At 54.6% G+C, this 25,046-nt stretch overlaps 1 long non-coding RNA gene across 2 annotated transcripts; it reads right to left on the reverse strand.

The window, feature by feature from the left end:
- Window positions 1-3,273: 3,273 nt before the first annotated feature.
- Window positions 3,274-24,274, reverse strand: LOC107513551. 2 transcript variants are annotated; one of them, XR_001597574.2, is made up of 3 exons: window positions 18,921-24,274; window positions 12,350-12,470; window positions 3,274-9,976 (listed from the first exon to the last, which is right to left on the reverse strand). It is a non-coding gene; the product is annotated as an uncharacterized LOC107513551 (long non-coding RNA). The 2 variants fall into 2 exon arrangements; XR_001597573.2 differs by having other exon boundaries at window positions 23,976-24,229.
- Between the last annotated feature and the right edge of the window lie 772 nt (window positions 24,275-25,046).

Raw genomic sequence — 25,046 nt, forward strand, 5'->3', positions numbered from 1 at the left:
TTTATTTTCTTCCTTGAATTTGTCACCGTTTAAAATAGCCTGGACGATGTGTTGGCTTCCTTGGCTGTGTCTGTCTCTAGACTGTAAATCCGTGGAGCTGGGCTTTGGTTTGCTCACCCGTCCTTCCTGGACCCGAATAGTGCCTGGCACATAGTAGGCCCTCTGCGAACATTTGTTGAATATGGAGATTAAACCTAAAGACCAACTGCTTTCTAGAAACTGTGACGTCCACTAGAGAAAGGATTTCCAGAGTCTTAAGTAATATGCTTCGTTTTGTGTGGACGTGCATTATTTTCACAGAGATGGTTGACAGCTTTTAGTAGATTCTCAAAGGCATCCTGACCCCCCAAAGATGTGAAGGGTTTTTAAATGAGGGCTCGATAGTGTAGGTCTTTGAGGACCATTGGGCATGTGAAACCTGGAGGAAAGAAGCCCCAAGAAGCCAAGGTCACTGTTTGTAAACCTCTCAGGCAGCAAAGAAACTTGGGGAAATGACGGGGCTTTCACCTCAGCGGAAGACAGACCGCCTAACAACCAAAGCTGACCAACTGCACAGGGCCGATTGGTGAGGTGGTGAGGTCTTCGTCCCTGAACGTATGCAAGCAGACATATACGCCTTTCTGTCAAAAACTGCCCTGGGATGAGTGGTCAAATAAACACACAGTTCTGGGATGTGAGAACGTTAAATGTCTTGGGTCAAAGAGGACAATCTCTAAATTAACTTAGCGATGGTTCCTTCTAGCCTCCCACAGGTTAGAGCGCAATTGACAGGCTTTCCCCAGAGTGAGTTCATTTGAGTGCCATCCCCACATTTCATATAGAAGGAGCAAGTCCAGACCTATCCCTTCCCCTCAAGGCCAGGTCCAATTTGCCTGTTCCCATGGCCCTGAGAGGGGCAGTCTGGGTCTGAGGTACAAGGACCGGCATGCATCCCCTCTTCTGGCCACTGCACTTTCACGGCAATGACCTTGGCTTTTGCACAGGCTGCCAGCCAGGCCTGCAGGACGGCTGGAGCTGTGTAATCTCCTGCAGGCCAGACAGTCCCTCTCCCCGCCTTCCTCCAACTTTCTCAGGAATGGCAGTTTTTTTTTTCAGTCCCTGTCATTCAGGACCAAAGCAACCCATTTTATATCCTTTATCTGGACCACTGGACCACATCCTGCAGCAATTTCAGGGTGCCCTTCTGGCTGTTCATTTCTGAGAGAGGCAGTTTTCAGGTTGCCCAGGGGCCTTTCTCCTTGAAGCAGGAAAAAAAAAAAAATCTCTCTCTACTGAATCGGGGGGTGCCAGTTCCCTCAGGGCACATATGGAGGCAGGAGATGGCCAAAGAGGGTGTTGGCTTCAAGGTTAACAGCATGTTGGTATTTGTGGCAGGATGTATCTTGGTGGATGAAGTCTCCCAGGGCCTTCTTCCCAGCCTAAGGCAGCGGAGGGATCTTCTGGGAGCTGGAGGACCAGATTCTACACTGCTGTCTCCAAGCCGGTATGGGAGCTGTTTGGCTAGGTACAGGGCTGGTGCCGCCTTACTTAGCAGTTATGGGATCCCAGAGAGATGCCTAATGCTCTGAACGTGTTCTTCTTCTGTACCACAAGGATCATCATGAATTTAATCAATCAGATAATATGCATAAAACAAATTCTCAGTGCCAGGCAGAAAGTAAGGGCTCAATAAATTACAGGTGCTATCATTATTATTATTATTTTAATAAATATTGCTTAACCTCTCTGGGCCTCTGTAACAGTATTAGGACACTATGCTTCCATAGCAAGGATCAAATGAGGTCAAGGGATAGGAAGTGCATTTTGAAATGCAAAGTCCTAGGCAAATGTGTTAGATAATGGTCATTGATAACAAATAAGGAGGGAAAGTCCTTCTAAGCCAGAGAGCCTGTCCTTCCAGAGTGGGCCACAAGAGGGCACTACCTCCCCTGCCCATGTTTTTTCCCTTGGCCCCACCTTCCCAGGAGGGACCGGGTGCATCCTCCCTCACTGCCTGAAGAGCCTGGGCCTAGTCCTGGGGATCTGTCTCTGGACTTGTCATTGGGGGTGCCAGTTCTTCCTCCTTACAGGACGGAGGACCATGGCATAGCATTTAGGGATGTGTTTGAAATAGTTATTACTTTAGGGCCATGTTAAGAAATGGTCTCAGCACTGGAATTCTGTAGGGCGGGGTGCAGGATCGCGCGCATGCGAGGGTCTGCCCTCCCAACTGCGCCCCCTCGGGACCTCAGGCTGCTCAGCAGGGCAGTGCAGGCCTTCCTCTCAGCTCATTCTGGAGCACAAATGAGAGATGTGGGCAGCCCCTGTGCATGTGGGAATTGTCATTTTAAGAGGTTGTCAGGTTGTTGTTTTTTTTTTCCCCTCAAAATGTAGCAGAGTTTGGAGGATCTTGCCAAAGGTGGGGTTATTGTGTTTAAAATGTCCCACTTGTCAGCTGTGATGCCTGTGGTACAGCTCCAGTTCAGAGTTCATTCTGAACCCTAATCCGTATGTGGGATGTGATTTCAGTCTCTTTCCCGTTTGACCTGGTCAGTCACACCTTCGGGGCTGAAGGCGAGCGGCTGCCATGTGGGTAGGTCCTGAGTGTCCCCCGGCCCTTGCATTGGTCCCACCCCGATGGGCCTTGCCTCTTTCTTCTGACCCTCCATAACCAGGTACTCCCCAGACGTGGCATGGCAGCTTCCTGGGGCTTCTGACTACCCTGGTGTGGGTCCTGATTGTGGTCTGTGCTGGCCCATGGAAATGTCTGGCGATGGGATCCCCTGGGGGTGACCTCAGCTGCAGCTGCCTTATGGGCTGAATTGTGACGTTCCCCCACCCCCCACCCTCAACCACCCACCGACCCACCACGCCAAATTCATTTTGAGGTCCTAAACCCAGTACCTCAGAATGTGACTATTTGGAGATAGAATTTTTGAATAGATAATAAAGGTTAAATGAGGTCATTGGTGTGGGCCGTAATCCAATCCGACGGTGTCCTTAAAGAAGACATTAGGGCACAGACACTCAGCGTGAAGACACAGGAAGAAGACAGCTATCTATGAGCCAAAGAGAATGACCTCGGAAGAAACCGAGCCTGCCGCACCTCGATCTCACTCTTCCAGCCTCCAGAACTGTGGGCAAGCGAAATTCTATTGTTTAAGTGTCCAGTCTGTGCTACTTTGTTGTGACAACACTAATAAAACTAATACAGGCTGGTAGCTTCCGTCCTTGCCTTTTCCTCATTCTCCTCTCTCCCCCGCCGCATTCCCAGGAAGAAACGGGACACGAGTCAAAGGTCCAACCCTTTATTATGGTCACAGAGCGCAGGAGAGACGGCCCCGGTCTCACCGAAGTCCTGTTTTACCCTTTCCCTCCGGGGAAGTCACCGGGAGACAGCCTTGCCCACCAGGCCGGTCCAGCGGGAGGAAAGGGGGCGTTAAACACAGAAACGCAGACTCGATTTGATCCCTCCCAGCTTCATGACTTATGAGCTGTGTGACTTGAGTCAAGACTCTCAAGCTCTCGGAGCCTTGGCTTCCTCACCTTTGAAATGCAGTGAGTGATAGGACCTGCCTCACTGGGTCGTTGTGAGGACCGAGTGAGGCGATGCCTGTGAAAGTGTTTGGCACAGTGTGTGGCGAAGTGGAAGTAGTGAGTGGCAGCCGTGGTCGCCGCTGCCGCTGCTGTTATCAGGGCGACGTTATCTTTCTCCGTGGTCCGGCTGGCTCTAATCTTTGTGTATGGGGAGGGGAATCTCACACTTTTTAAATGTCTTCAATGAGGCCTGTTAGGAAAACAGCCTGAGACACAGCTGGGAGCCATCTGGTCCCTGGGAATATGGGGATCAGACCCCGAAGTGAGGATTCTGGGGACATGCATCTACTGTCTGCACCAGCCACGTGAAAAGCACTAGGAGGGGTTTGTGAAAAGCTCAAGCTTTGCACCTGGACCGCTTCCAGTCGTGGGCAGTGAGTCATTAGCATTTCCTATGTTTATTCACGGAGTCTTCTTTTTACTTTTTAATTTTGTAGTTTCTGCTTTTAGCTGAGGTTTTTCCATAGCCCAGTGCACTTGGAATCGATCCTAGCCGTGCCTTTTGCTGTCTAAGTGACCTTGGGCTGGTCCCTTCACCTCTCTGAGCCTCAGCAACACACTGACCGTTAGGGAGCTTTGGGGAAGAAGCCAGGCTATGGAAGTAAGAGGACACTTTATGGGATGGAAGCATCATTGGCAATGAGATGATGGGTGGGTCTTAAGCGGTCACTGGCTCAAAGTGATTGGGGCAAAAGAAATCTCAGCACTTGCGAGTCTGTGTGTGTGCAGGCGTGTGGCGGCAGAGAGGATAACCCCCGATTCCTGGAGCAGGTGGAGGCAGGCACCACCACAAGAGGGCGCTTTGAGCGTGTTTTGTCTTCTCTACTTTGATGAAAAAAATTTTTCATGTGCATTTTTTAGTTTATCACTAATGCAGATAGATACGCGACAGTGGCCACTACCATAAGGCGTATTGGGAAGCCGGGTGAGGGTAGGTAGGGACAGGAAGAAACCCCCGCTTTAGCGTGTCCTGGTTCAGCTGCTGCTCAGCCGAGTGCCTGGACAAGCGTCCGAAGAGCAGGGCGGTGGTGACGTTCCCGCATCCAGCCTCACAGGGATGTTACGAAATGAACAAGATGGAAAGAAAAGCAATCTAAAGGTCAGTAACGCAGCCACACGCCCTCTTACCTTCAACGCACGCCATTCCACTTGACCCTCATGCCATGCTTGAGCCGAGGCCCCACGGGGACAACGCCAGGGTGGGGAGGAGGCGAGTCCGGCTGTTAAACCATGACCTCAAGAACAGTATTTCCAGGAATCCCCATCTTAGCATCTAAGGGATTCCTGGGAAAACTGGACCGTGAGGACAAGGTGAGAGAGAGGCCTGCAGCACCAAGGCCCTGCCGTGTCTTTACAGGCCAGCTCGAGTTTTCTTCTGCACCCAGCCCGTCGGCGGAACCCAGCGTGGGCGCCATGTATGGCAGGATGTGGCTGATTGCTCCAAGGAGTAGTGCTGGAACTTCAAGGGCCCTGGAAAGTACCTTCCCTGTAGTCAAAGGCCACATTGTCGACCAGCAACCGTCTGGCAAACCAGTCCTCTCTTCCTGTGACAGCCGTGGCTCGTGGTATTCCTGAGTCTTCAGCCAGAGGGAGGGTTTTACTCTGAACCAATTGGGCAGATCGGGTCCCCGGTCTCTGACTGACAACTTCCTCTCTGGTGACCTCTAGTAAGTCCCTTAACCTCAGCTTTCCTCAACTATAAAATGGGTTAGTACAGGACCTACTGGATACAGTGAGATAAACACGGTTTTGGGGGGTGGGGTAGGAAGAAGGGAGTCCATAGGATTGATGGAAAGTGTCCGGCTCTGTCTTTGCTACAAGTGACCCAAACGTAAGGATGAGACCAGAGCAGGATTCATTATGTTCCTACTTCCCCCATCCCCAGGTTTCAAAGTCACATGCAGTGGGTAAGAATATGAATCTGAAAGCAAACAGATTAGATTACATTCCTGGCTCAATACAGTCAGTGTGTGACCTTGGGCAAGTTGCTTACCTGAGCGTCAGTTTTTTTGTCTGTAAAATGGGCCAATTACATTGTCCACTTCCCAAACTTACTAGGAGGTTAAATAAAATGGTGCTTAGCAAAGTGATTCTCTGCTGTTCTTTGCTTATTTTACCGAAGCCTCTGCGAGAAGTCAGATGTTTGTGAGATGCTCGGACTGTTTTGGGGAATAGCCTGGAGCCAAGGTTAGGTGCTCCAAGACTAAAGAGACTGACTCAAGGCCCAGGACTTTTATCTTTAGGACCAAAAGGTTTTGTCTAACCCACAAATGACGAATGGGTTTCAGCTCTGAATCACTGAGAGTCGCTATCCAGGACTTAGTGTCAAAGAGAATCCTGAAGCCGCATCTGAGGTACTTCAAGAACGGACACCTTGACGGCATCGCCTTAGCAGCGTCGGCTGCGGGCTCAGAAAGAGGAAGCAGAGGCCGACGCTGGATGCTCCAACACCTCATTTTACAGACGGGCAAACTGCAGCGCACAGAGGAGTCCAGACTTTCCCAGAATCATGAAGCAGATGGTGACCCGGGTAGGACTCGAGTCCAGGAATGTCTTCCGCACAAGCAGCTGACGTAGGGAGCCCGGATGGGCTCCCATCTTTCCCGGGGCCCGCAAGCACCGTGGCCACTCACCGCTGTCAGGCCGACGGCCGCTGAACAACTTCTCCCTTCCTGAGCTACAGTGCTTCATCTCAGACTCCCAACTGACCAGAGATGCAGCACTGCACCTCAGGCTGGGAGACAGGGCGACATGCTGCTCTGTGCCAGGGCCCGATGGCGAGGAGTCCAGCCTAGGCGGGAGAGGGGCGTTAGAGGGGCGCGGGCTCCACCCTCCAGCCCCTGCCCCGGAGACAGCCCTGGCTACTCCGCCTGCGCCCTGTCCTCAGCCTGGGGCCAAGTCTCAACCTTTATTATTATTATTATTATTATTATTATTATTATTATTATTATTTTTATAAAAAGAGCTTCATGGAAATAAAACCCACGACGAAGTGGGTTTTACTACATTCACAAAGTTGTGCCACCATTGCCACGCTCAATTTTAGAATATTTCATTCCTCCGAAAAGAAATCTTTGCCATTTAGCCCCTCCCACCGCCACATCAGCCCTAGCCCCAGGCAGACCACACTCTGTCTCTATAGAGCCATCTATTCCAGACATTTCGATAAATGGAATCATCCAATAGGTTGAGCCCACGCCCCTCCTTTCCGCTCCGTGCATCCCAGACAAAAAGCACATTCATGGAACTTGGTAGTTTATGCCACCGAACATTCGCCTCGGCCTCCTACCTGGTCTCTCTGCTTCTACTCCCTCACCCCCGACTTCCCGCCCATCCTGCCCAGCCATCCTCCCAGTGTGATTACTCAAAATGCAAGTCATCTCTCTCTCCTCCTTAAATCCCCAAAGGGCTCCCACTGCCCTCTGACTAGATTCCGAAACCCTCACCAAAGGCCGCGGCGCCAGCCCTGTTGGGCCAGGGCCCACCTCTTCCTCGGGGGCCACTGCCCCATCCTTCCACGCCTCCAGGGAGTCCTGTGCTCACCACCTCAGGCTCCCCGGTGCCATGCTGCTCTCCTGCCCGTCTCCTCTTCGTGTGCTCAGTGTCTACCCAGTCGGCCACTTCTGGGAAGCGCTCCCCGACTTCCTCAGACATCAGGACACCCTGGTCATGTCCTCAGACATCCTGTGACAGCTTTCTAATATTTTACCACAGTAGTTTTCGTTTAAAACCACTTCCACTCATGTACCGCATGGCCCACCCACGAGGGAAGGGACCCTGTAGACTGTACTCAACACTGCAAGCAGGGGCAGGCAGTGTAGACACCCAAGACACTGGTTGGATGGCCGAATTCCTCAATCTCATTCTCTCTAGTGTCAGAGCTATTTGTATCTGGTCTGACTGGGCCAGATCTCCAGTTCCCTGAGGATAGCACCCACATCTTGTTAATTTGGGGGTGTCCCTGGGCCCATGGCATGCCATTTGGTGGGTGATCGTGTGGCCATGTAGTTAATTTATTTTCCTCTTTAGACCTGGCTTGGGCGGGAACATCTGAGTGAGCAGGCAGGGTCCCCTGTCCTTCTTCCCTTTGCTCATGATCTCAGGTCATCCCCAGAGGACTCTCCTGTATTGCTGGATGTCCACTGTAGTGGCCTAGATGACAAATAACATACTTTCAAGGATGTCTAAAGGGCCAAGGGGGGCAGGCATCCTCCCTCAGGACCTTCTTAAAATTAAAATGTCCCCTATGCCTGTAGCAGAAATCTGAAATCAGGCCCTTATTCAGAGTACTTCCCCTGGTCTGTCATTTGGGGCAGGTAGGTCCTCACGGCCTGCTGGGTGGGCAGCCCCTTCCTGAGGCATTCCCAGCCTCTTGTAGGAACTTTTTCTAAACTGCATTTGGCCGGGGCGTGATTCCAACATCAGCACCCACCAGGCGGGGCAGCCCGTCGCCTGTCTACTCCTCTCTCAGATGGCTCCCACCAGCCCTGCAAGAGAAAACGCTTGTGGGACTAACGTGGAGATTTCATGAAGGAGCCAGGGAGGGTGGTCCCGGAAAAGTGATCATCGGTTGTCAGGAACCCAGCGGGCAAGGCCAGGCCCTGCGTTCCTTTGTGCCCTTCCCCCCTAAACCATCCTTGGCTTCCCCAGCGCAGCACAGGGAGTGAGCAGCTTGGGGGTGGGGGAGGGGGGAGCCCGTGGCCATGATACTAACTAACTTTGGAAGACAGAGTAACTCAAGTCTGTCAATTTCCTCTCAGTCCTTCTGCTTACGAGGTGGGAGAAAGCCTCAGTTTGGGGCTCTCTGGCCTCTGACACTTTTCTGGATCCTGCTTATCTTACTCAAGCCTCAGGCCCAGGGCTTTGCAAGACACAGCACTGCTTTGTTTTAACTGTCTGTATTCTCCTAGTTATGTACAGTGTTATAGGTTTTCATTTATAGTAACTATTTATATTTAGGTATTAACAATGACTCATCTTAAATTGAAAAACACTGCGATTGTTTGCAGGTAAAGCGGAAATAAATAAAAGGAGGCATCTGAGTGACTACAGCCCGGGAAGCTGTGACCGGCCACATTGAATCTTGGGAACAGCCAGGGAGGCTGGCAGGGTTGTTATCACCTCCACATGGAGGACCAGGAAGGGGAGGGGACAGTTCTAGGTCATAGCCCGACTTGAACCAGGGGAGCCGAGGGCTATTTCCAGCACAGCCCACTGTCCCGCTGGGTTCAGAACATTGCTGTAAAGATAGCAGCTCTCCTGGGTGTAGAAACAGGAAATGGATGGGAGCAGTCCCACGCTCCTGTGGGAGAAGCTCTGACGCAGGCACAGGGGTTGAGGTGCAGCCTCTGACCAGGGGAGGGGTTTCGCCCCCCTCTTCTCTGCGGCTACAGGCTGCCTAGTTCTATGTTGTTTTTTTGTTTTTGTTTTTATCTAGAAAAATCATAGTGACGCTTACTGTACTAAGAACAGTCATTTATGGAATGTTTTAATTGCGCTAATCCCCGTGCACCCCCAAGGCTCTGTGGGGAGGAAATTTTCCAAGGGCAGAGAGCTAGGAGCCAAGCGGGGACTCAGAACAGCTGGCCCCAGCATCCTCGATTTTGACCTCTATGCCCCCTGTCTCATCCCCTGGTCAATTTCTCTGTCCTTTGGGTGTGAGACCGGATCTGACCGTCTCACCTGTTCATTCGGCAAGCTGAGCTTGTCGTCTCAGTGCTGAGGGTAGGTGGAAGGGAATCCGACGTGACCCTTGCCTTGGAGGGGTGCGGTCAGGCCGAAATCGAAGGAAAACGCCCCTGGCGAGGCAAATTGGGGACAGACTCACGTGGCACAAGAGAGAGCTGAGAAAGGACCGAGAAGGACTTAGAGGGGTAGGAGGCTCCTGCCCCTGGGGGAAGCTGGGAGGGCTTTTAGGAGGAGGTGGTAGTGTGGCTGGGCCTGGAGGACCCGGCCCTCTGGCCCAGGACCTGTTCCCTTGAGTTTCGCATCCCTTCCGAGCGAGCAGACAGCGCTGGCCCTGACACCTGGTCTCCTTCGAATGAGGGACTCACTGAGAAGGGGTTCCGGAGCCCTCCTGTTCTGTTACCCCACAAGAGGCTCCTTCTCACTCTGGGTCCCCAGGCAAGGGCACGGGCCACCTGGGAAACTCAGGTTCTATCGCCAGCCGGTAGGATGGCTTCTCAAAGGCACTTCATCCCTCCGTGGTTCTGTCTCCCCTTCTGCCAGAGGAGGCCGTTAAATGAGTGGCGTCAGAATCTTACCTGGTGCTGGCTGTGGGCAGTCTGGGCGGCTACTCCCTGAAGGTGGGCCGTTTTCCCTTTCCTGCTCCCCACTGCCTTGAGGAAAGGTCACTGAGCCTGGGGGAACCTCTGTCTTCTGTTGGGAAGCTCCAGGGAGGCTGGAAGGAGAAAATAAACAGTGGCTGTCTGGGTTTTCTCGCCAGGCCTGACTGAGGAGGCCTCCCTGGCTCCTTCCCTTATATGGCCAAGCCGCTCTGGGCTGGGAGCCTCCGCTGCTCTCCCCCACCCTCCACTGCCACTGAGACCTGGGGCCACCGCTCGTCACCTGGGACGCTGGGGCTGCAGAGGCCCCAGGTGGAGCTGAAGGTGGAGGGCGGGTCCCAGGACGTGAGTCTGGAGTGGCCTGTATGACCTGGCTCCTGTCATAGTCTCTGGGCTGCTTGGAGTGGCGCGGGTGGGCGATTTATGCTGGGAAGAGCGGTGTGGAGGGAGGGGAGCCATCTGGTCCCGACTTAACCTCCAACTCATGGTGCGACCTGGCCCAGTCCTTCCCCTCTCCTGGCCTCTGTTTCTCCCTGTGTCACATGAGGGTGTGGAAAATACTAATTAATTCTCAACTCAGCCCCATTAGGTGGTAGCTTCTGTGCCCCCATTCCACAGAAGGGAAAAACAGGCTTGTAAACACTAATTGGGCCACAACTATCCAGCAAAAAGAGAACAAGGCAGGATTTGAACTTGGGGCTGTCTGACTTCAGGGTCTGTGCTCTGATTGGGAGGATCACTCGGGCTCCTTTTGGTGATGATATTCAACCAATCACGTGTGCTCAAATGGAAAAGGGATTCGGCAGGAACGGCTTCCCCGGAAGGCTGGGGAGGCCCCAGTGTCCAAGGACCCAGCCCAGAGGAGACTGCTTCTTTAAGCAGTGGGGGCAGAGGCTCCATTCATCTCGATGTCCCCAGCTCCCCCCACAGGGCCTGGCACAGGCTCAGAGCTCAGGGAAGCGAGGTTGCGGAATCACTAGGTGAACCTCGGCAGTCACGTCTGTGTCATGGGCACAGCCCCCTAGTTCCTCAGCATATTCTGAGGCTGAAAATAAAACAATGGAGGAGGAGGAGGCACCGAGACGTCACCCTGATGGCGGCATCGCCTTTTTGTTCACAAGTCCCTTCTTCCCTCTCAAGCGCCAGCCTGTGTTTCTTCCTCAGGCCATTGTCTCCCGGGCTGATCAGTCCCCACTCAGCCCGGGCGTGGGACTTAGATGAGGACGGATCTGCCTGGGCTCTGGCAGCAGTGACCGTGGGAGAGGCTTGCGAGGGGAGGGTGGGAGGGGAGGTGGGGGTGGGTTGCTGGGAACAGCTCAGAAACGAGCCTCGCACAAGCACTAACATCCTGTGTGCTCTTGAGCCGGCCCTGGAACCTCCCTCAGCCCATCCATCATCATGGCAGCCTCTTGGACCCTGGCCCTCTTCCTGGGGCCCGGGGGCGGCTCAAGGGAGACCAGAGGCTGACTGTCAGCGTGGCCGAGACACCGCAGCTGGCAGTTCTGGGGGCCTGCTCAGTGTCTGAGAGGGACAGCCACAGGGAGGAGGCGCCTACAGCCCTCCTAATCCAATTTGTTTAGACCCAGTCTCCTCGGCTCACTGGCTGGAGAGAGGGGGCTGGGTGTGTGCACTGTGCTGGGGTGCACGTTTGCACGCACGTGTGGGGGATGCAGAGGTGAACAGGTGTGCCGCGTCATGTAAGCCCGGCCTGGGCCTCGTCACACATCCCCGGAGTGTCATGTCAGCTCCTTCCCGGAATCCTGCCTCCTCCGCTCGCCTCCGAGTCTTCCTCCATTTTTTCCATCCGCTGCCCCTGACCGTCTGTGCCACTAGGGACTCTGACTGAGTCCCTTCGCCTCCCCGGGGCTTGGTTTCTCCGCCTGTCTCACGGGGCCGCGGGCCGCCCTGCCTGCTCCGCGTGCGGGGAACTGGAACCCGGCCAGCGAGGAAAGAACGAGATGGACGGTAAAAGCAACTGCTCTGGTTTCTTGAGCTTCGCCGTGTGCCAGGCGCTGTGTACCTGGGCACAGACCTGACCTCGCGGACCCTCTCAAAGCCCTGCGAGCTGGCTCTGTCATCACCACACCCCCAGGGGCACCTGTTTCTAGAGCCCGATCCCGTTTACTCCTTTCCGGGGAAGAGTAGCATCATTCTCCGCATCTCACCCCGGCCCCCGGCCCCAGGCCTACATCCTGTGGGGCACCAGGCTTCGTTTGCACTGCTAGTTGGCAGGGAGCACGGGGCGGGGGGGATTCCTGGCCCCTGGTTGGTTTCCTCTCCTTTGGCCTCACTTGTTTTCACCTACAACCCAGATCCAACAGCCCTGACTCGCCCACACCCCATCCTTCAACCCCTCCCACTCTGAGGTCCGGTTTCTCGGTCATTCTGAGGGTTGGGATTGAGTGTGTGTCCCGCGGGACTGGGGTTACCGAAGGAGCTGCCAATAAGGTGGGGTGGGTGCTGGGTGCGGGGAGGAGGGAGCCACTCACAGTTTCATTTCCAGGACCCCTGCTGCCTGCCCTCCTCTGGTCCTCAGGGGGCCCCTCTCCGGGGTACTTGCTCCTCCAAGTCAGGGTCGTAGGGGCGGCTCCCACCAGCCAGGGTCCTTGTCTGAAAGGAACAAAGATACCACCTGTGAGAGGATGCTGGGGTGCTCTTTGGCCAGAGCCCCGGCTTTTGTGGGTCTTGACTGGGCATCCAGGCTTCAAGGGTTGAGGATGGGCCTAGGCTGCCGCTGGGTCCTCGGAAGCCTCAGACTGAATCCGCTGAGATTTTCCATGCCTCAGAGGGCCTGCCCCTCAGGCCCTAGGCAGCCTTTACTCCTGCTTTGCCCGCCTGGCTTTCAGAAGGGGTCTTCCGAGCGGCTCCAAGCTCCATGAGATGCAGGGGCTGCCCCACTCTGAGCACACCTAAGCCCCATCGGCAAAAGAACAAGTCTGGAAGGAAATCTCCCAGAGGCCTCTCTGACCTCGTGTCCAGCCTCACACACTGGCAAAGAGCCATGTAGACACGGATAAAAACCTGGGGTTAACATGGAGGCCAAGACTGAAGGGATGGCCCTGGGGCCACCCGTGACCGCTTTCAGCTGCACGAGGTTTTCAGCGTGCAAAAAGCCCACTCCATTAACTCCAGATCCCCTCGCATCCACCTCCGGAGGAAGAAATAACGTCCCTGCTTACCAAGCTTCGAAGAGGCTCTACTATGTGCCCAGGGTCATCTGCTGGCGAGTATCAGAGGCCAGTTAGGACCCAGGGCTGCTTGTGCTCAATCCAGCTACCTCCTGAACTTGGGCAGTGGCTGGCTAGATGACCATCAAACAAAGCTCATGTCGTCACGGCCATTGCAAAAGCCCCTCTGCCCTCTCCCAGCCTTGCTCATTTCCAAGAAACACGAAGGTCTGGGACTGGGCCACATCTGTGAGCCAGATGGCACTGCAGGGGGAGAGGGCTGAGGCTGGGGCTCCAAGCACGCGCACGAACCCACGCCCACACCGGCTCTTTCTGGAAGGGCTTCCTTGCCCACAGCGCCCCTTCCTCGGCTGCCTGACGTGTGCACATACGCCAGCCTGTGCTCCCCTGGGGCTCCAGGGCCCTACGGTCTCCACCATGTTTGGAATGAATGGAGAAGACACAGGGCATGGAGTCAGGCAGACTTGAACTTTCTAACTGTGCGATCCAGAGCGGGTGGCTTCACCCCCCTGAAACTTGGCTTCCGACCTCACAGTTGTTTGGGAAGGTCAAATGTCAAATGTAAGCACAGTTGCTGGCACATAGTAAGCCCACAATAAATGGCTGCCCTTTCCACTGTGAGCGTGGGGCTGGGCCCACCGTGAGGCTCAGGGGAGGAAAGAAGGAAGGATGAGGCAAAGGCCCAAAGGGGCACCCAGAGGTGACATGGAAGCTGGGGCGGGAGCCACAGCGTGGGGCCCTTTCCATGTCCCCTCCGTGTGCGGCTTCTCTGGACCTCTGTTCCCAGAGTGCCCTCCCACCCCCTTGACACCCCAGCCGAGTTCACCAGCCTCACACGATCCCCATTTCCTCCCCAGGGAAGGTCGCTGACGGGGATTTTTGAGCAAGTCCTGGGAACGCAGTTTGAGGCAGAAATAAGAGTGTTGCATGAAAAAGGGAAGAAAGAAAAAAAGGGGGCCCAGAGCTGTCTGGCCAGGAACCCCAAGCCCTGCTTGGAGTAGCTGGGGCTCTGGGATGGTGGCGGGTAGAGACCTGATCTTCCCATCACCCGTCGCCCTGATCTTCCAGCGAGAACGAAAACTGGGAAAACAGTGACGGTGATGGTGGCTGCCGCCTACCAGGCTGCGGCGACATGCCGTCATCGAGCTACAGCTAGCATTTGGGTGTTACAGTGAACTCACTGGGCGCTTTCGAAGAGCTCTAACTTGTGCAGGGCTTTGCTTTACATCGGTTTTCTCCTCTGATCCTCATGATCACTTATGAATTAGGCGCCATTCTTATCCCCCTCTGAGAGATGAGGAAACCGAGGCTCGCAGAGGTTACAGCTCTTCCCCAGGGGCTCACGGCTGGTAGGCGTCGGGATAGGGCCTGGCTCCAGGCAGCCCACCACTCATTTTCACGGCTCCACCTGTGAGACCAGACTCCTCACGGCACCGTTTTTGTGGCGTGACAACCCGAGTCAGAGTCTCGGGCCATTTTGTCGGGCGTGTGTGCTAGTCTGCACGGAAAGGGGTTTGTGAACAGAAAGTGTTATCAGTTTGCATGGGGGCCGCGTGGACCCTGGCAAGGGCCACATGTCTGCAGAAGCAAGGGGACGTCTCATCTTGGTGGTCGTTATGCCTCTTTCCCAAGGATTTCTCTCTCATATGCTGTCTGCTTAGAAAAAAAATCATGACAAAGGAGTAAGTTCCCCCTTCTGTCCTGCCCACTTGGCAAGGAACCGGGACTGGGTGATGCCTTCCGGATAACACAAATGCCGGCTTCTTTTGAGATGTGTTGGATGGGAGGAGCAGCAGGTCGAGCACCAGGTCTCCTGCTGTGTGATTACAGACAAGTGTCTTCCCCTCTCTGGGCCTCACCATCATGGTAGGGAGAAGACTGAACTCCACTAAGTCCAGAGTCCTCCCAGGGGCAGATGGGGGCGGGGGGACCGGTGGGACCCCACCCTGTCCTCCTGGTATGAGTGTCAGTATGAAGGAAGGTGAACGTTCTGCACAAATCTGCATGGAGAGAGAGAGAGATAGACTTAGACATAGAGATAGAGATAGAGAGACAGAGAGACAGAGAGACAGAGACAGAGATGGAGAGAGACAGGAGAGAGTTAGAGCTGAGGCTGGAGCTCCTCCAGCTGCCTCTCACTCTTCGGCCCCATCCCACCTGTACTGCTCAGCCAAGCAAGCCCCAGAGAGCTGGACCAGGTAGATTTTCTGCAGCAGAGCTTGAAGTCTCAGAGCATTAGTGCCAGAGGCACCCTGGTCTCATGCACATTGTTTGGGTGAGGAGTCTGAGGCGTGAAGAGGAGAAGCGAGGAGCTCACAGTGGTGCAGTCAGTCAGAGGTCCAGCTGGGGCTGAGCCCTGCTACTCGCTGAGGGATCCCAGTGGGTCAGATCTTAACAAAGGGGCCCAGGAGGAAGGCGGGAGAGAGGAGAGCCTCTGAGTTCCTTTGGCTTTGAACGTGGAATAATCATGACTTCCTTTTCCAAATATCTTTTGGCCCTTCCTAGAACCAGATGGCGGATGTTTGGAGTTTATGTTGTAAATAGTGTTTAAGAAGAGAGTAGGGGTGCAGATGTGTTACTTTCTCCAACCACCAAGAACGAGATCTGAGGGAGGAGATGGGGGAGGGGAGCTGACTCTGAGAAGATTGAGGGAGAAGGAAGAAGCTAGGCGGAGGGAAGGAGGAGGAGAGGAGAGGGAGAGGACAAAGGAAGAGAGACTGATGGAGTGAGCGTGAGAGCAAGACAGAGAGAGGAAGAGAAAGGGAAGGAAGAGAGGGCGATGGGTGAAGAGGGAGGAAGAGAGTGAGAAGGTGAGCGAGAGAGACGGAGGGGATCCCCTGGGTGCAGGCTCAGACAAGCTCTATCTTGAGTTCAGGAGCAAACCCTTGAGTTTTCTAAAAATAGCGTAGCCTTTCCCCCAGCGGGGCTGGCAGCAGGGACTGAGAGAGGCATGCTTGCCCTTTTATGGTAAGAAAATTCCAGATCCTCAAGGGAAAGCTGGGTCGAAGCCTGGAGTTCTGGATGGAGCCCAGCCCCGGGGTCTGGGGTGGGACAGGCCTGGGTTGGGGTTGTGTCTTGGTGGGATTTCCTGGCCTGGGTGGCCCCACTTTTAGTGAAGAAAGGACTGAGGTGGCAATGCTGGGGTGGAAGGGCTCCTAAGAGACAGATGGTTGACTCCATTTCCCCATCTTATAGGAGAAGAAACTGAGTCCCAGAGAGCAGAAGAAATTGTTGACTCCTCATGTGGGGGTTTGAGGTGTTAAGTTGAATCAGCGTCCAGGTCCACGTGAGGATGGCTTACATGCCTGTTATTTCGGAGGCCAGTGTGGTCAGTGAGGAGATTACTCGCCTGGGTGTCAGGAGACCCAAGACTCACCCCCAGTTTGTGCATGATTTGTGGTATGATCTTGAGCACTCTGCTGGACCTCTCTGGCCTCAGATTCTCTCACTGGGGTGATCATAAGGGCCTTCTCAGCTTTTTGCCTCTCTGGGAATTTCAGGCTGGAAAGTAAAGCTTGGGTGTAGGGGAATCTGCAGGCTGCCGTTTCCTTTCTGTGCGTGGCCTTTTCTGCTGAGGCAAAAGCTAAGATGGACCAAGATGGAGAGAGAGGAGGCCCCACAGGAGGATGAAGTAAATCATCCATGGACTCTCTGATTGTCCAAGCTGATTGAGTCCAGCCTCTCACTGGATACTGAGGCCAGAGAAGACCTTATGCTCAAGATCATGCTCAACATCATGTGGAGATCTGGGATAGAGCCAGGAATAGAGTCAAGGGTTTTCCCTCCCAGACTTGGGCTTTTTCCTCTACAGGAGGCCTCCCATCTACAGCAGCTGACAACTTTGGGGACTGTCTCTGGCTAGGAAAAGGGCCTTCTTGGGCAGAGAAGCCAGAACTCAAGATATGCCTTCATCTTCTGACTACCTCTTAAAGACCTTTATGTCCTGGCAGGGCACCCATCTCTCCTCCGACCCCTCCCTTGGCTGTGAGGACCATACCATAGTCTCCATCTCTGGCTAGAAGGCAGGGAAGAGGCAAAGGATGCTCAGGCCTGGCCAGCCACTCTGACAGTGTGGGCTTGGGCAAGTCTCTTCTGTCATTGGCCTTGAGTTTTGCATCTATAACGTGAAGAGATGGCCCCGATGCTCTTGAAGGTCCCTTTCAGCTCTAACAGGACTGTGACGCTGTGAGCTGAGGATGCAACACTGGGAAAGTTTATTGAGCGTGTATCAGGTTCATCAGGGTGAATGAGATGTATCTAGTTGTACTTCACAGCTTTATAGTTTGTCGAGGCAGAGACCCAACGTCCCAGGTTCCTGAAAGGCCCAACGCCAAGACCCTCTGTCAGTTCTGGGAACCCTGGCCATTCCTGACCCTGGCCTGAACCCAGAGCTTAGGTAGCTCTGGTTTTGAGTGTCCAGGAATGCCTGTTGGCCTGGTCGATGTCCATGCTGACCGCCCAGGACCCTGCCCAGACCTGGCTCTCCCCTTGCCTTTGGCCTTCCCTCCACCCTGTCCCACATGGCTGCCCACCCCTGCCCAAGCCCTGCCTGGTGCTCTTCCCCATCTGCCCTGCACCCCCATCTCTCCACACTTGGTCTTTTTGTGACTCGGCCCAATGAAGAGGCTTGCTTTTCTCTTCTAGCCTCCTGTGACACCCCCGCCCACTGCTGGGGGGAAAGGAAGGGCATGAAAGAAAAGGGGACAAAAATAAAGCATCTTGTTCTAAATTGGAAGCTTCCCTGTGACCCTCCTGGAATTTCCGTGTAGACTCTCTGGGGCGTGTGAACAGGGCTCCCGGGGACTGTGGTCCCCTCTGCCTCATTCCTGCTGGGTGGAAGGCCATCGGCTGAATGTTCCCCTGGGACCCAGTCTAACAACCAGGCTCCAGGTCTCTCTATTGGGGCCTGGTGCTCCCTGGGAAGGGCAGAAGGCAGCAATGGGGTGAAAGGAAGTGGGAGGGAGGGGGGTCCCTAGAGGACCCTGTGCGAAGTCAGGGCACAGCTGATGTCATGCCTAGCTGGGAATCTGACATCCAGGCAGCAGGGGGGCCCAGTCCCATAAGATTGTGAAGTCTTCCCTTGGCTGTGGGAAATGCCTGAAGCCCAACCTCCTCTGTTCGACTCCTCTCTACAGAGTAGCTGCTAGGCTTGCACACCTCTGGTCATGGGGCGCTCGCTGCTTTCCAATCATCTATCTCTCTTTGGGTAGACTATTGGGGACTTTTTCCTAATAGCCCACTGACATCTGCCTCTCCGGGGCTGCATGCCCTGTCTTCAGAGGCTTGAAGATGGTGACTGCAGCCCCCAAGCTGATTCCACCCCAAGGTCTCCCGTTCCCCTACTTGACATCTCGGAGTCACCAATGACCAAATTCCTAGGTCTCTGCCCTGCGCTGACAGCTCTTGACTTGATGGTGGTGTTTTGGGGAAGGGGACAACAGGTTAAAGAAAGGGACTTTCTCCCAGAGACAGATAACAAGGAAGACCTCTCCCATCTTCTGGGACTTTGGTTTCGGGCTGTCGAAGCCTCTCAACAATCAGGCCTTCCCCACTTTTCCAGCGTCGAGCCTCACCGACCACTTAGACCCACCCTCGGTTCCAGCCAGATGGAATTTTTCTCTTTTGAAAATGTCCTTTGCTGCCCGGTGTCCACACCTTAGTGCACAGAGCTCTCTGCCTGGGTTGCTGTCTCCATTCTTGCTGTCTTCCCCAAGAGTGCCCTCTGCTACTCTGATGACCCCTACCCCTGGTCTTTCCTCTCAGAGAGTCTGGGCAGCCACTATCATCCATGGGATGACCCGCGCTGTCTCTCTTCCATCTCAAATCACACAACAGCCCAGCCTGGGGGGCCTAGAGGGACGGAGGGACTTACCCAAGGATGCTGGTTGCAAAGCCAGTGCCAGAGAGTCACAGCCTTCTCTTTCCCTTTCTCTCTTTCTTGTTCAGCCCTTGGACTCAATGGGGTTGTTGGGTCACATGCTTGAGGTCTGGCAGGCTCTGGGCAGAGTGAGCAGTGGCTCCCGAGCCCCACAGCCTAGACAGGGTGGTGCCACAGCCACTACGGATGCCATCCTTCTGGACACATCGTCCTGTCTGAGTCCCTGAAGAGGAGGAGGAGGGCATGGGCAGAAGCTAGCGGCAACTGAGCAGTGTCCCTGTGAAGCTTTCAGGGTTCAGTGCATTTTCCAGCTTGGGGCTTTTCCATCTCCCCGGGAGCATGGCTTGGGTCAGAGGAGGGTCTTTGAGCAGGAGATTTAGCCTGTGACTAGTATGGGCTTTTGGGGAGGAGCCAGAGTGTGCCTGCTTCCTCCATCCTTGGCCTAGCTGGCTGCCCCGTCCTCAGATCTCCAATGGGATATGCCAGGCAAGGGGCAGGTCAGGACTGATGAGGCCCCCAGGGTGGGTGGCCGCACTAAGGGCTGCTCATTGGTGAGAAAGATTGTTTTGCCGGGGTCTGCATTTTTGCCTCTGAGCAGGCATGGGGGAGGAGGTGGGAGCTCCGTCTATATCCCTTAGTACAACCATGCCTAATCTAGAAGGAAGCATCAGGTTTCAACGGCCCCTTCCCCGAATGCCAAGAGATGGCTCCATTAGGTAGGGTAGAAGCAGCCTGGCTCTTGCTCACAGACTCGATGGGGTGGTGCGAGAGTGTGAGCAAGTCGCTTCTGGAGTCAGTCAGACCCAGGCTTGAGCCTCAGCTTGGCCTCTTACAAGCTGCATGACTTTGGGCAAATGACTAAACCTCTATGAGCCTCTGAGTTCCCAGAGAAATAATGGTACTTACCTCAGAGAGTGCTGGGCAAAGGCCAGGCACTTGGGAAGAGTTGATATGTGGCCATTGTTATTTTCGAAGGAGCAGTTTATCTCCCCAGCTGGAAAGAAGAGTTGGAGCCCAGGAGAGCACCTCCCCCACGCCAAGATGCTGCCTTTAGTAGTCACGTTTTTGGCGGTTATTTTTTATTGAGAACTTACTAGGTGCCAGTCACTGGTCTGAGGACTTCTTGAGTTTTAACTCATTTAATCCAGTTAGCTCAATAACCTACCGAGACAGGTATTCTTATCATGTCCAAAGTCATGCAGTTGCTACGAGGCGGATCTGGGATTCAAACCCAGGCAGCCTGACTCCCGATCTGGCACCTTTAACCATCAGCCCACTGCATCTTAGCCCAACTCTAGCAGCACCCTGGTCTCTGCCTGGTCACCCCATCACCTGAGCACAGAGATTCACCCACACTTGAAAGCCCCCTGGCTCTGGAGTAGGCCTCTGCTTCCTCACCGAACAAAACAGACCTGAATGAGTTGGTCTCCACGGGCCATGATAGCGGGTGACTCATGCTGTGCATTAAAGCATGTTTTGAATTGGAGAAAAAAGCCTTGGTGGTGAAGCATTGCCACGAACTCTTTTGCAAGAGGGGAGGGGGCTGGCTCTCACAATGTGTGGTGAAGCCCCATGCAGCCTGTCTAGACAGGCCCTTAGGAGGCGGCAGCCACTGTGGGCTCTTTCCCCTGAATTCCTGCAGATCATCCCACAGGCGACCTCTGATTGGACTACGGCGACTGTGTACTGCTGGGCCGGGGAGGGCCACACAGGCAGTGCCCATCGCCACCCGGGGCCTTCAGCGTACTCTGTGCTTAGTGCATGTAGGGCAGATTGCTAGCTACCCATGCGGGCAGGAGCATGGCAGCATTTCTGGTTCCTCCTTACATTCTTCATTACACAAATTTGATCGGTACAAAATAAAGCGTGCGACATGTATACTTAAAGAAGTCTGATCATTTTAAGTTGTCAAGAAGGGGGATGGCCCCACATTGCTGGTGTGACTGTAACTTGGTTCAGCCTCTTTGGAAAATAATCTGGGGCTCCGGGGTAAAGTCGATAGGCATGTACCCCAGAACCCAGTAATCCCTCTCTAGGTATAAACCCTGGAGAAACTCTGGCTCGTGTGCCCTAGGAGATGTGGACAAAAATGGTTATAATAACAAAAATCGGGAAAAGCCGCATCATAGTTCTTTGCATGACCCCATGGCCCGAAGCCCTGTGGACAGTTCCGCTGGAAAATTGCAGTTGACGCAAGGCCCAGGCACAGAGGTGAGGACCTCGGAGACCATTTCCCCTTTCCCCTCAAGGCTCACATGGAGAGTAAGACACGGACAGCTCCAGGGGTCAATGGCAGCACTGAGCCTGGAACTTTCTATTCCTCAGGGCTGTGTCAGCTCTTCCCCAGAAAGGGCCACGCTGGGAAAGGCTGGCTGCCCAAATTGCTGCAGTGTGCCTCCTAAGACCAGCGGCAAGCAGACTCCTTTCTGTCTTGCGGCAGATATGGGGCTGAAGGGACAGCAGTGGCCTTGGAACTAGAAGACTTGGGTTCAAGCTCCGGTGTGACCACTCTTAGCCTCGGTCTCCTTTGTGAAGCGGGATTCCTCATTACTGCTCTCCGAGGGCCCTTAGAGCGGGCTGAGAGCATGGGTTTTGGAGTTGTAGACTGGACCTGAATTCCCTCTGCCATTTTCTAGTTGTGTGACCTGGAGTAAGCTCCAGTGACTTCCTGCCTTCTAAAATGGGGATGATGAATGATGCTGACTCCTGCCTCATAATAATCCTGGGAGGATTAAATGATAATGCAAAAGATCCAGCTCAGTACCTGACTCCCAGGAAGTCCCCTCTGCATACTCATGGGGCACATCGGAGGGTCCCCAGGAAGTTCCCTGGTGGGGTGGCCAAGAGTCTAGGCAGGAGGTCAGAGACCCCTTGGGAGAAAGCAGATGGGGCATCCGGCACACATACAGTGTTCAGACTTAGCAGTTCATGAGCTGTGTGACCTTAGGCAAGCTACTCAACTTCTCTGGGCCTCGGTTTCCTCATGTGTACAATAGGGATCATAGTTCATTTACCTCGCAGGGTTGTTGTGAGGGTTAGATGAATTAATTCGCCTTAGGCAATGCTTGGACCATCATAATCACAATATAATTCTCTTATCTGTACCACTTTTGGGGAGCCTCCAGCAGGCCAGAGAGGCTGGTTCTGTTCTAGTTCTCTCAAGAGCTCTCTGTGCGACCTACAGCTGGGCTCTCTTCCTGGGGCTTCAATTGCCTTGACTCTGTTTGTAAGGGTCCCAGGCTGCTTGACAGCACAACATTCAGAAGTCCATGTGCGTGGGAATTCCCTGGGGAGCTCGAAATACAGATTCCCAGACCCCATCCCAGATTCCCTATCAGTAGATGAGCATTCAGTGCTTCAGACACTACACTTTGGGACATGCTGCTGATGCAATGCCCTATAAATGCAGGAAAGGAGACCTAACCTGGCTCCCTAGACATCTCGAGCTGATCCCTGCTCTGTGTGCCCCTTAACGTCCTACCTCTGAACTCAGTTCTTGTGCCTCTTTCCAGACCCTGTTCTCTCTTCAGCAATTCTTGGTGCTCCCTGGTCGGGTCTCATTCTCACTTCTCTCTAAACACATATAAGGTCATCTTTCCCCCACGAAGAGTAGGGTCTCACCTTTATGGTATACCAGCCCCAGTTATCCTGCTCTTACATGCCTATGTCCCTCATCCTCATGACAACCAAGTGCGGTCAGAGCCAAGTCCATACCCATTTGATAGAAGAGGAAGCTGAGGCTGAGAGATGGACAGTGACTTGCCCCAGGTCACCTGTCCAGTAAGAACACGGGCCAGAATTGGACCCATGCAGTTGGATTTCAGAGTTTCCTTCTGGACCATTATGGCCTTGGGTCTTGTGTGACCAGAAGAGAGGAGGTGAGGGTGCTTGACAGGCTGGCACTGGAGGACTGTGTCCACTCTGGGCCTCAGATGTGGCCAAAGCTTGCTCAGAAGAGTGATGTGGCCTCCACATCTTCCAGCCCCGACCCAGCCTTGTCTCTTACGATGCCCATAGATAGTCTCCCACCTTCCTCTGAGTCCTCGGCCCCACCGCTTCGCCCCCTCTGAAAGCTCTCTGCTGTTTCTTCTGTCCCCACCTTACTCCGAGGTCCCGATCCAGAGATCAGCCCCTTCCCACCAGAGGCTGCGGACCGGCCCTCGCCCCGGCCAAGCCTGTAGTCAGAGCCTCTTCAGCTCCTTTCCATCACTTGAGGCTCAACCTCCAAAAGCTCCCATGGGCTGCGTGCATCTGCTTGGACTCTAAGCCTGTGGTCAAAGGGTACACTCGGCTCAGGGAGTCCTGGGGAAACTTCCTGACACTGGCTGCCCTTTAGGCTTGAGCAAGACTCAGAAGCCACATCCTGCATGGTGACTATGTTACCCAACGGCTTCATGGTACAGATGGAAAACTGCAGGCCAGAGAGGGCAGGCGCCTGCCCGAGGCCACACGGCCAACCAGTGAGAGGCAGAGCTGGGGCTAGAGCCCAGGCCCCATCCTCCAGCCAGCGTGCCCACCCCACTGCCATGGCCCAGCCAGTATCCTGGCCTTCCCTCCCATCTGCCTGTCTGCCGGAGCCTGAGCTGACATCGCTTCTCCTCCAGCTTTGCTTCTTGAAACCATTGAAAACAGTTTTTCTTTCCAGGAGCCCCAGGCTCTTGGAGCTATGAAATCAAACCTCATAGAACATGGAAGAAGCACTATCCACAGGGAAGCCAGGGAGACGTGTCCAGGCCCGGGCACAGCGGTGAAGCTCAGACCAGCAGGACCTTAACACCGTGCACTCCCTCTATTCCCAGACCTCGTTTAATCTCAGCCACAAGAAGTCCTCAAAGCCGGCGGGACCACAGATTCTGCACATCTGGTCAGGGCAGGAAGGGAACTTAGAGATCATCAAGTCCGCCCCTGTACAGATCGGGAAACTGAGGCCCGGCAAGGCAGAAGACGCAGAATGGGTTAGCAAGAGAACAAAGACCAGACCCCCTCCCCCTGGGGGGGTACCGCAGAGGCTCCCCACTCGCAGACACTGTGTCTGCCACTGGTTCTTACCTCTCGCGGCGTTTGGTCCAGCTGTGGCTCCTCGTAGCCTGGAGAAGAGGGCCAGCCCATCTTGGGCATGGTTGGGGGTGTCTTGCTTCTCAACTAACTTGACTGGGCCTCTGGCACCCTTCGCTGCCACAGGGGCATTTTTAAACGGCTGGCACTGGGCTCTCCTCCCCTTAGCCCTTTGCTCTTCGTTCCCTGGCCGCCGAGGCCCCTCTGCCTTTTACCTTATAAGAGCTGAAGAGGCAAGCCCAGTGTTGGGGCGAGGCGGGTGCTGAGTCCTCCCAGGGTCCCCCATTGGCCCAGGCGCCCGCCACGTGACTGCCTCGCCTTGACCTGCCCCTGGTGCCGAATGCTGCTTTTACCCCCTAAGGAAGGAGTGGTTGACAATTTTCATATTTCTTCTAAATTTGGAGATTTCAGACAATGCTGGGAGGCTTGGCTCCAGCTGCCAGAGGCCCATGTGGAAGTCATTAAGTCCAAGGAGGGGGGCTGGGGGAGAGAGGGAGGCAGGGAGAGGAGGAGGAGGAGGAGGAAGGGGGTGGAGGACGGAGTTCTGAGGTTTGCCAGTTGTCAGCCTGGGAACATGAGCAAATCCCTGGGAGTAAGCCGTGTGTGAGAATTTCCTTCCTCCTCTCCTGCCCCTGCGTCCCGGGACGAATGTGGGAGTTCTGAGATTTACTGGGAACCTTTAGTGGAGAAGCCACCAGTCCTGGCTCCTTCCTGGAGCCCAGAGGGTGGCGGGAGTGGCAAGGGACAGGGGACCGTGAAGAAGCAAAGCGTCTCTCCAGAAAGCGACGACCCTGGGAGGTCAACCTCATCCTTGTGCGAAGGAGATGGCGGGGCGGGGGGGGACCACGGTGGGAGTCGGCCTGCCTCGGTCAAACAGGACGCTGCCACAGGGCAGGAGCTCGAGTCCGGAGATGCTGCTGGCACTCGTTGTCCCCCGCAGGCCTAGTGGTGGGAGATGCCCGCCTCTCACCATATCCGCTTCTCATTGTGCTTCGGCCTGGCTGGCCTCCTATGGATACCTTAGCACTCGCCATGCCCCGGGGGCTCTGCACTCTGCAGTTCTGG

The sequence above is a fragment of the Rousettus aegyptiacus genome, unplaced genomic scaffold (genome assembly GCF_014176215.1).
Source record: "Rousettus aegyptiacus isolate mRouAeg1 unplaced genomic scaffold, mRouAeg1.p scaffold_m13_p_7, whole genome shotgun sequence".
Taxonomy (NCBI): Eukaryota; Metazoa; Chordata; class Mammalia; order Chiroptera; family Pteropodidae; genus Rousettus; species Rousettus aegyptiacus.